The sequence below is a fragment of the Camellia sinensis genome, chromosome 7 (assembly GCF_055761805.1).
Source record: "Camellia sinensis isolate YWXY chromosome 7, ASM5576180v1, whole genome shotgun sequence".
NCBI lineage: Eukaryota > Viridiplantae > Streptophyta > Magnoliopsida > Ericales > Theaceae > Camellia > Camellia sinensis.
The window spans coordinates 140,045,563-140,054,673 of record NC_138967.1 but is presented as its reverse complement, the minus strand read 5'-3'; positions in this window follow the sequence as shown (position 1 = coordinate 140,054,673).

Genomic DNA, 9,111 nt, shown 5'->3' with positions numbered 1-9,111 from the left:
CAGCTTGGGTAGGTGGGAGGGTGTGATATATATACTCAGGTCGTATGACACAACCCCAGTTTGGATCAGGTTAATGCGTTTAGGTGGTGGAGCTTGGTTATGTGGCGGCAGAGGGTTGGTTGTGACATTTGATTTTTCTAGAGGTGCGATCACCCTATTGTCAACGAGATCCTTGATCTCGTGACACAGTCTGAAACCCTAGTCGGTGTCGTGACCATGCTGTTGGTGATAGGCACAGTATTTGGCTGGGTTATGGGAGGGAGGAAGTTTGTCTGGTAATGGCCGCGGCTCCAGGGGCTTCAAATGCCCTTTCCTGATCAGAACCCCCAGAGCTTTGGACAGGGGCATGTATAGTGAAGTGAAGGTTCTTTGGCCTCGGGGTGCATATCTGGCTGTTTGTGAGCTACTTCCGGACGCACCGGAAAAGGGTGTAGCTGTAAGGGTTTTTTAGCTTCTCCAAGAAGCTTGAACCTCTTTAGCTTCTCCAAGAAGCTTGAACCCTCTTGTTTCTCTATAAGAGAGGGCCTCCCTCTCCTTTAGAGAGGTTCCAAAATTTTGTTTAAGGCAAGAAGCATATATCTCTCTTTGTCTCTATAATTTAGGCTTAGAAAGTGTTTGTTCTTGGCCTTTAGCACCACACCACATAGCCATACACGTCCACCATTGACCTAAGGTTCTTGTAAGGTCTTGAGAGGTCTCAAAGAGCTGGTTTTTGGTCCAAGAACCTGCTGGTCTTGTTGAGCTTCAAGGGTAATCTCTTTTCTCTCTTTATTTCCCATTTTTGCACAAGTTTTTAGCCTACATTGCATGCTGTTTTGAGCTTAGTGTATAACTGATAAAAGTTCTGTTTTTGTATGCTTTTGAAGTTTGTTTAAGATCACTTTTGTGTTTGGTGTTGTTTCCCCCCTCTTAGGCCTTGTTTGGCCTCATTTTTGTGCCTTTTTTGTGAGCTTCGGGACCACCTTGTATTGGCCTTCTCACCACTGAAATCCAGAGGGATTTCAGTGGTGGGGATGGTGTTTTGAGGTCCTAAGGAGAGGGCCATCCCCTCTCCTTGTTGTCTTCAATACTTGTCATATTTGCCTCATGTGTGAGCACTTTGTTTAAGTTCATGTTGGCCATGTCTTAGTTGATATTTGGTATTATTTTGCCATGATATAGCACTGTTTTAAGTTGGTCTAGACATGCCATGTATGCTCCATACACTTGTCTTGTAATCCCATGTTTTGGCCTTAACATGCATCATGCTGTAACATGTGTTTTTAGCATGATTTTGGCTCAAATTTGTGAAGCTTGTTGCCTTATTTTAACATGCTTGAGCTCTGATTTTGGTTGTTTTGGTTGTCCCTGACTTGCTTTGTATAGCTACCATGCAATCTAGCTTGTAGGCTTTGAGTTTCGAACCCCCTAGCATGCATTACTTGGCTTATTTCAGTGATTTGGGGTCACTTACCATGTCATTTTAGTCCATGTGGCATGCTTGTTTACTTACATTTGATGCTCCTTGTAGGCATCCCCGAACGTCCCGGGAGGGGAATCCTGTTTTGTTCATTATGTGCTTACTACAGTTTAGGACTCAAATGTCATAGTCCTGTATCTAATCTCGCAGAGTGCAATGCAAGACCGATGAATCATCAAAGAGTTCAAATCTGGCAAATCGTTTTTGAAAATAGATTTTTTTGAAAGAAGTGCCAAACATAGACTGCTTTGCCAGATAAAGAGTCGCCACCTAAATATTTTATTTTTGGGGGAATTTAGGAAACCCTGACTCGTGCCGAAGGCCACGTGTCCGTCATCCCCAAAGTTGCCTCAGCTCGGGAACTTTGGTACGATTGGGAAAGGTCACTTCGTGAGCACCCCCGCTCGCCCGATCAAAGATCAGCCTCTACCATGATATCAAGTTTTGAAAACATTATGCATTCTTATTCCGGTTATTAGCCTATATTTACTACGTGATGCACACAGCATACAAGTATAGATTGGATTGCCTGAATTGGAATAAAACACCTCATGTTTTCTTTTGAAACGGGTTGCTACTCGCAAGTAGGCTAAAATGCGAATTTGCCACCCTCAGGTGGGCTTAGAAAACAAGTTGATTTGCCACTCTCAAGTGGACTTAAAACACACTGTCAATGCATTATTCCAATTCAGATAACCCAACCTTCACCCACAGGCATTCAGGCAGATATATCACATAAGCACGTAGCCTCATGGTAAGCATGCTATCATGGCAGTCAGTCACACACATGCAAGGATGCTGAAACATAAACACTTACCGAGTACTCCAAGCCAAAACAAAAGCTATGTTAGAAATCCATGCATGATCCTAACTATATAGAAATGCCTAATGCAACACATGCAAAATGCAACTATAGTAGGCTCGACTATTCTAAGGATGGCATGTGAAATGCTACAACTAACAAGTATTCAACTTGGAATTGAAATACAATGCAGTTAGTATGATGCACCGAGCCTGGTGCATGCAAGACAGATGAATGAATGCAAACATGCGAGCATAAGTATGGTAATTGAAATATGCCCTAATCTAACCATCATAAGCTGATAAATAAAAGGGAGAAAGACATGGGGTTGGAAGACATACATCACACACACGCACAATTATTACAACATTGCCCCCCCTCGAGGGGTCCAAATAAATAATACAGTCCGAATAAATAACAGCTACAGCTAATTATTACACAACATTAACTAATTAACAAACTAGCTCAGTAAGCATGTAAACTACATGAATGTGACTGCCTTGGCTCTATTTTGGGTGACGATGGATGCATGCATGCTCGAGTCGCCTTGTCGGGAAATTCCATCCCGATGCCTTGTCTCGCTTTTGTTTGCAACTGATTTTAAAAATTTGCACAAGGCTTTAAGAGGCTGAAACTCCACCCTGGGAAGGCTGCCAACCAGATATTGGCTTGGGAGACACCGGCCGACCACCCTTAGTGGTGGAAACCAAAAAAGGTGGTTGGCCTGCCAGGAAACCTGGTCGGCTGACCACTTTCTGCCCCTGGATTTTGGTTTTTCTACAACAAAGGCAAGAGGGAGAGAAAGCAAGGTATTTTCAACATATGTGTGCAAGACCACTCTGCCTGTCCTTGCGCAAGGTCAAGGGAGTGTAGATCTCGATCTTCGTGCCACCAATCACGTATCTCGATGCATGATGGCCGAGCAGTCGAATTGCACGACTCAATGGAATGAATGCAAGTATGAACACATGAAGCCAACAATTCTATCATGGGTAATCAAGAATGCCGACGACCGGGGATCGAGGTACATTTCATCGCTTGGAGTATGAAATGTCCCTCATTTCCCGTGTTTGGACTAACTCCTACTCCAAACACAATGCAATATGCATGACATGCACAAATGCAACTAGCATGCAATCCTAATGCAATGCGACCTAACCATGCAAACATGCAAGGATGAGATGCAAACATGCTACTAGCATACACAATGCTATAAACTATATGGCATACACAATGCGACTAACAACCTAGCATACGCAATGCACACACGAAGATGGACATACGCAAAGGCATAATCAAAGCATACACAATGCGATGGTCAAACATGCAACAACATGAACCAAATGGCATACACAATGCAAGGTGGACTTAAACCAATATGAGTGGACCTCAGCCACACTCAAATCAGTGGCCATGTGCTGAAAATGAGACAACCGAGATACATGCAAATATGTCACCCAATGCGTGCTAGATGGCCCGGGTACCGAAACTAGTGAAGTGCGTTACACTAGAGGTACCCAAAGCAATGCACCAATGGAAAAACCAACCCCAAACAGACCCTAGGTAGGTCTGAAACAGTGGGGAAATGGCCTAAAATGATGGTTCGGAATGCAAAGAAATGGAGCTCATTCAATGGTCGGTAAATGAGGCATACAAGCCCGACTCTCGAACATATTTAAAGAGTACAAAGCATGGCAATATGGCATTCAAACAAGCTCTGAAATATGATGTATAATGGGCCCAAAACATGAACACACCTCAGTATATGCATGGAATGGACCTCAAAACTCAAAGTTAAGCATGGGTATTGAACTACAAGCATGCAAAACAAACATCATTCAATCATGAGACCCAAAAACAGAGCTAGGGCAGTCCAAAATACGCACAATATCAGTTTAAGGCATGGCCAAAAAGTGCTAACATGAAGGGTCAACAAAGCATGCGAAGTAAGCTACTGAACCATGATTTACACTACACGTATATGAAGCACATGAGGGCTCGCCAAACCAACCAAAAACCAGAAGTGTGCCATGCCAAATATGCCCAAATAACCACTGAAACTCAGTCAACCCATGCAAGAATGAAGTGCTCCTTTGAAAGGCCATGCAAGAGGTTATTCTACACATGTATGATGGACACACAAAATGGAAAAAACACCTCTGGATAGAGGTTATGAGGGTTCTAAAACCCACCAAAAAGGCCCTGAAATTAGTCTAGGAAGCATGCAAGTGGAAGCCCCATTGAAAGGCCTTGAATAGGATTGTTCTACACATTCATAATAGACATTTAAAATGGCCAAAAGGGCTCTAGAAAGAGCTTATGCAGACCTTAAACCTCACCAAATAGGGCCTCAAATGTGACTTCAAAACATGCAAATAAGGGGCCCTTTGGAAGGCCAACAAAGCTAGTAAAGAGAACAAGGGCTGAGAGGGTCACCCCTCTATGATTTTGAAGCTCAAAGACACATGTTAGCCACTGAAAATCCACTGAATTTTCAGTGGCTAAAAGGCCAAACCAAGGCCAATGCAAATGCTCAAATGCATAGCTCAAAACATGAGGAAATGAAGCATGGAAGGGGGTAGATGACCCCCAACAGAAAAATGACCTTAAGAAAACATGTTTATAAGCTCAAAAGAAAACTTTTTTCAGTTTATGTCGAAACCCAAAAATTCTTGCAAATAGGGCTAAGATATGAAGCAAAATAATGCAAAAAAATGGGAAATAGAGGCTTACCCTTGTAGAGCCGACCCTCAGCAACTTCTCGACCAAGGTAATGAGCCTTCAACCTCTGCAAATCAGTTCCAAGGTGCTTGGATGGATGGTGGAGGTGTTGTGCTAGGAGGTGTAGTGTAATGGGTGCAAGAATAATGGGGTTTGGAGCTTGAAGGAGAGAGCTATGGAGGGAGAAGTGTATAAGCCTCAGCCAAAAATTTCTAACCCTTGCAAAAGGAGAGGAGACCCTCTCTTCTAGAAGACAAAGGGCCAAGGCTTCTCTAAGAAGCTTCAACAAAGGGTCAAAGCTTCTAAAAGAAGCTTAACCAAAAGGGTCAAGCTTCTTGAGGAAGCTAGATCAAAGGGGTCAAGCTTCCTCAAGAAGCTTGACAAAAGGGTCAAGCTTCTCCTAGAAGCTAAGCAAAAGGACCAAAACTTCCTTAAGAAGACAAGCAAAGGGGTTAAATCCCGGAGGATGGCTCAAGTGCTTCCCAGCTGGCACAGCTATGTTGCACTCAGGAAAGGCAAAAAGCAGATGGCTGGCCGACCAGTTCAAGTGGTCAGCTGACCAGGGTTCAAAAACATCAAGAAGAAAAGCTGGTCGGCCTACCCATATTGGTGGCCTCCCAGATTAATGCAACACAATGGTGGTATGGAAAACCAAAAATTATGGCCTAAAAGTGAGGGAGACCAGCTTTTGTGCAAGGTTCAAAAGGGTCAATCACACAAGGTGGTTGGCCTACCCGTATTGGTGGTCTCCTAGATGAATGCAACACAATGAAGGTATGGGAGACTTGAAATTATGGCCCAAAAGTGAGGGAGACCAGTTTCCCGACAAGAAAACTGGCTGGAGAAGAGAGAAAAGTGGTCTCCTAGGAGAACGCTGGTTTCCAAGGGTAAAAGGTGGTCTCCCACCCTTGTACCACCTTCCTAACAATGAAAATAGGGTCTATGCCAAAAATGAACCCTAACCGATGCAAAACGAGGGTTCGGGGGTCAAAACGCACGACTGGGGGCCCCAAAAACTGACTGTTAAGCGCCGGAAGTGGCGTGCGACCCCGAAGGTGGCCTCCCGGGCCATAGTGTCCCTCTAAGAAGAGGAAATAAGGTGTGTACCAAAAATCGGAACAAACAGAGGTAGTTAAGCGGTCCCGAACCGAGGCACACGACCGACGGCTCTGAAAAATCGAAAACTGGTCTCCAAACGGGAAAAATGGCCTACGACCACGAAACGTAGCTTACGGCCCCTGAGTGATGGTCTACGAGACCTCTCCCTTCCTTCGGGAAGAGAAAACGGAGAAAACAGGACCTGGTTCGCAAATCGAGGCAAAGCATAAAAGAGCCCCGAAGTTTGGAGGCAAGGCTCTCAGCCGAAACTCCGCAACCTCAAAACGAGCACAATATGCATCATCACTGAGTACTCAATCGGTGACGTATGAGTCTTAAGGTCGGTCAAAAATGGGGTGTCTACAGTTGCCCCTCTTTGACAGAACTCGGAAGTCATAAGTGACGGGAGTGAATGTCAAAGCCCAGAGACGACCCATTTTTGACAAGGCCGAAGACTTAGACAAACAGGCGAGATAAAAAGAGATGTGCCCGCAGGCAGGGGGCAAAATGCAAAGCGAAATGCACAAAGCTGAATGTAACTCATGATCATGCAAAGCAGCAAACTGTAATGAAACAAATATTCATAATAGATGCAACAGTTTTAAGCAAGAATGCAAGGCAATAACTACATTTCATGCAGTAAGAATGTAAGAGAATCACAATTCTCGCTACGTCTCACATGGAGAAGATACAATACCTGTGCGGCTCATCTGGTCGCACCAGCCTCAAATGAACCGTACATACAATATCGTGTCTGCAAAATAAAGAAACTTAACAAGCACAACATAGTTAGCAACATATGTTCAACAAACAAACATGGTGTCGATGGGAGAGTGCATCGCAATGCGAGGAGAAATGTGCGTGACAACGCAAGTTAAGCATGGAGGTATGACAATACTGGTGAAACATGCACAATAATGTAAGTGATGTGCATAACAATACAAGTGACGTGCATAACAATGCAGGATAAGTACAACTTCAAATGCACATTTGACACAAAACTACGGGCAAAGAAATGCAAGTTTCGAAGAGGGCAACTGTAACAAGCCCGCGGGGGACCTCGCTACAGCTCGGACTCAATTCGTGTCACGGTTCTAAGTCTGAACCAAAGAGTCCAAATCCGGCAAATCGTTTTGAGAAAACTGATTTTTGAAAGAAGTGCCAAACATGGACTGCTTTGCCAGATACAGAGTCGCCACCTAAATATTTTATTTTGGGAAATTTAGGAAACCCTGACTCGGTGCCAAAAGGCCACGTGTCCGTCATCACCAAAGTTGCCTCGGCTCGGGAACTTGGGTACGATTGGGGAAGGTCACTTCGTGAGCACCCCCGCTCGCCCGATCAAAGATCGACCTCTACTAACCATGATATCTATTTTTGAAAACATTGTATGTTCTTATTCCGGTTATTAGCCTAGGTTACTATGTGATACACACAACATATAAGTATAGACTGGGTCGCCCGAATTGGAACAAAACATTTCATGCTTGTTTATTTGAAAGATGGTTTGCTACTCGCAAGTAGGCTTAAAATGCAGATTTTGCCACCCTCGGGTGGGCTTAGAAAAGATGGTTTTGCCACTATCTAGTGGGCTTAAAACAAATAGTTGATGATTTATTCCAATCCAAATAACCTAACCTTCACCCACAGGCATTCAGGCAGTTATATCATATAAGCATATAGGCTCATGGTAAGCATGCTATCATGGTATTCACTCACACGCATGCAAGGATGCTAAAGCATAAAACTTACCGAGTACTCCAAGCCAAAACAGAAACTTTATTAGGAATCATGCATGATCCTAAGTATACAGAAATGCCTAATGCAACACATGCAAAAATGCAACTATAGCAGGCTCGGCTATTCTAAGATGGCATATGAAATGCTACAACTATCATATATTCAATTTGGAATTGAAAATACGATGCAGTTAGTATGATGCGCCGAGCCCGGTGCATGCAAAACAGATGAATAATGCAAACATGTTGTCATACTGTATGCTAATTGAAATATGCCCTAATCTAACCATCATAAGCGGATAAATAAAAGGGAGAAAGACGTGGGGTTGGAAGACATACATCACACTCACGCACACTTATTACAGTTGTGCCCTCGCGCAGAGGGTCTGAATAAATAATACAGTCCAAATATTACAGTCCCGAATGAAAGAATATTACAGTCCAAAATAGTACAAAATCCTAATTAATTAACAAATTAACTAAGAATATAAATAAAACTGGCGTGCAAGCCAGGGACTGCCTTGCTTCTGATGGATGATGCATGTCCGGGTTGTCTTGCGCGAAAATCCACCGGAATGCCCCAATTAGCCTCTGTTTACACCTGTTCTTGAAATGCGTGCCAAGCCCCGAAAAGTTGCTGATTCTTCGTTTTGCTGCAACAGAGAGCAGGAAAGGGGCATAGCAATGTATTTGCACAGATATATGCATGTCTCGATCCTTGTGCCACCAATCACGCATATCGAGGCATGATGGCCGAGGAGTCGAATTGCACAATTCAATATGGAATGAATGCACATGAAACTACAGCTAAAACCTAACTCCATCATGGATAATCCGGAGTGTCGGCGACTGGGGAATTGAGATACATTCCGTCACTCGGAGTACGGAATGTATCTCATTTCCCATGCCTGGGCTAACTCCTATCCCGAACACGATGCAATATGCATGATATGCATGAAATGCAACTAAGATATAATCCTGACATACACAATGCTATGGAATGACATGCCTCGAAATGCGTGCACACAGGCACGCAATCCGAGAAAATGACAGAATGTGATCTAAGATACAACCTAGTATGCACAATGCTGGGAAAATGAGATGCCTCAAAATGCGTGCACACGGGCACTCAATCTGAGGAAAATGACTGAATGCGATCTAAGATACAACCTAGTATGCACTATGCTGTAAAAGAAAGATGCCTCGAAATGCGTGCGCACGGGCACGCAAACGGAGGAAATGCATACGCAATGCAATATGGCTAAAATGGCATATAGAATGCAACATGGACT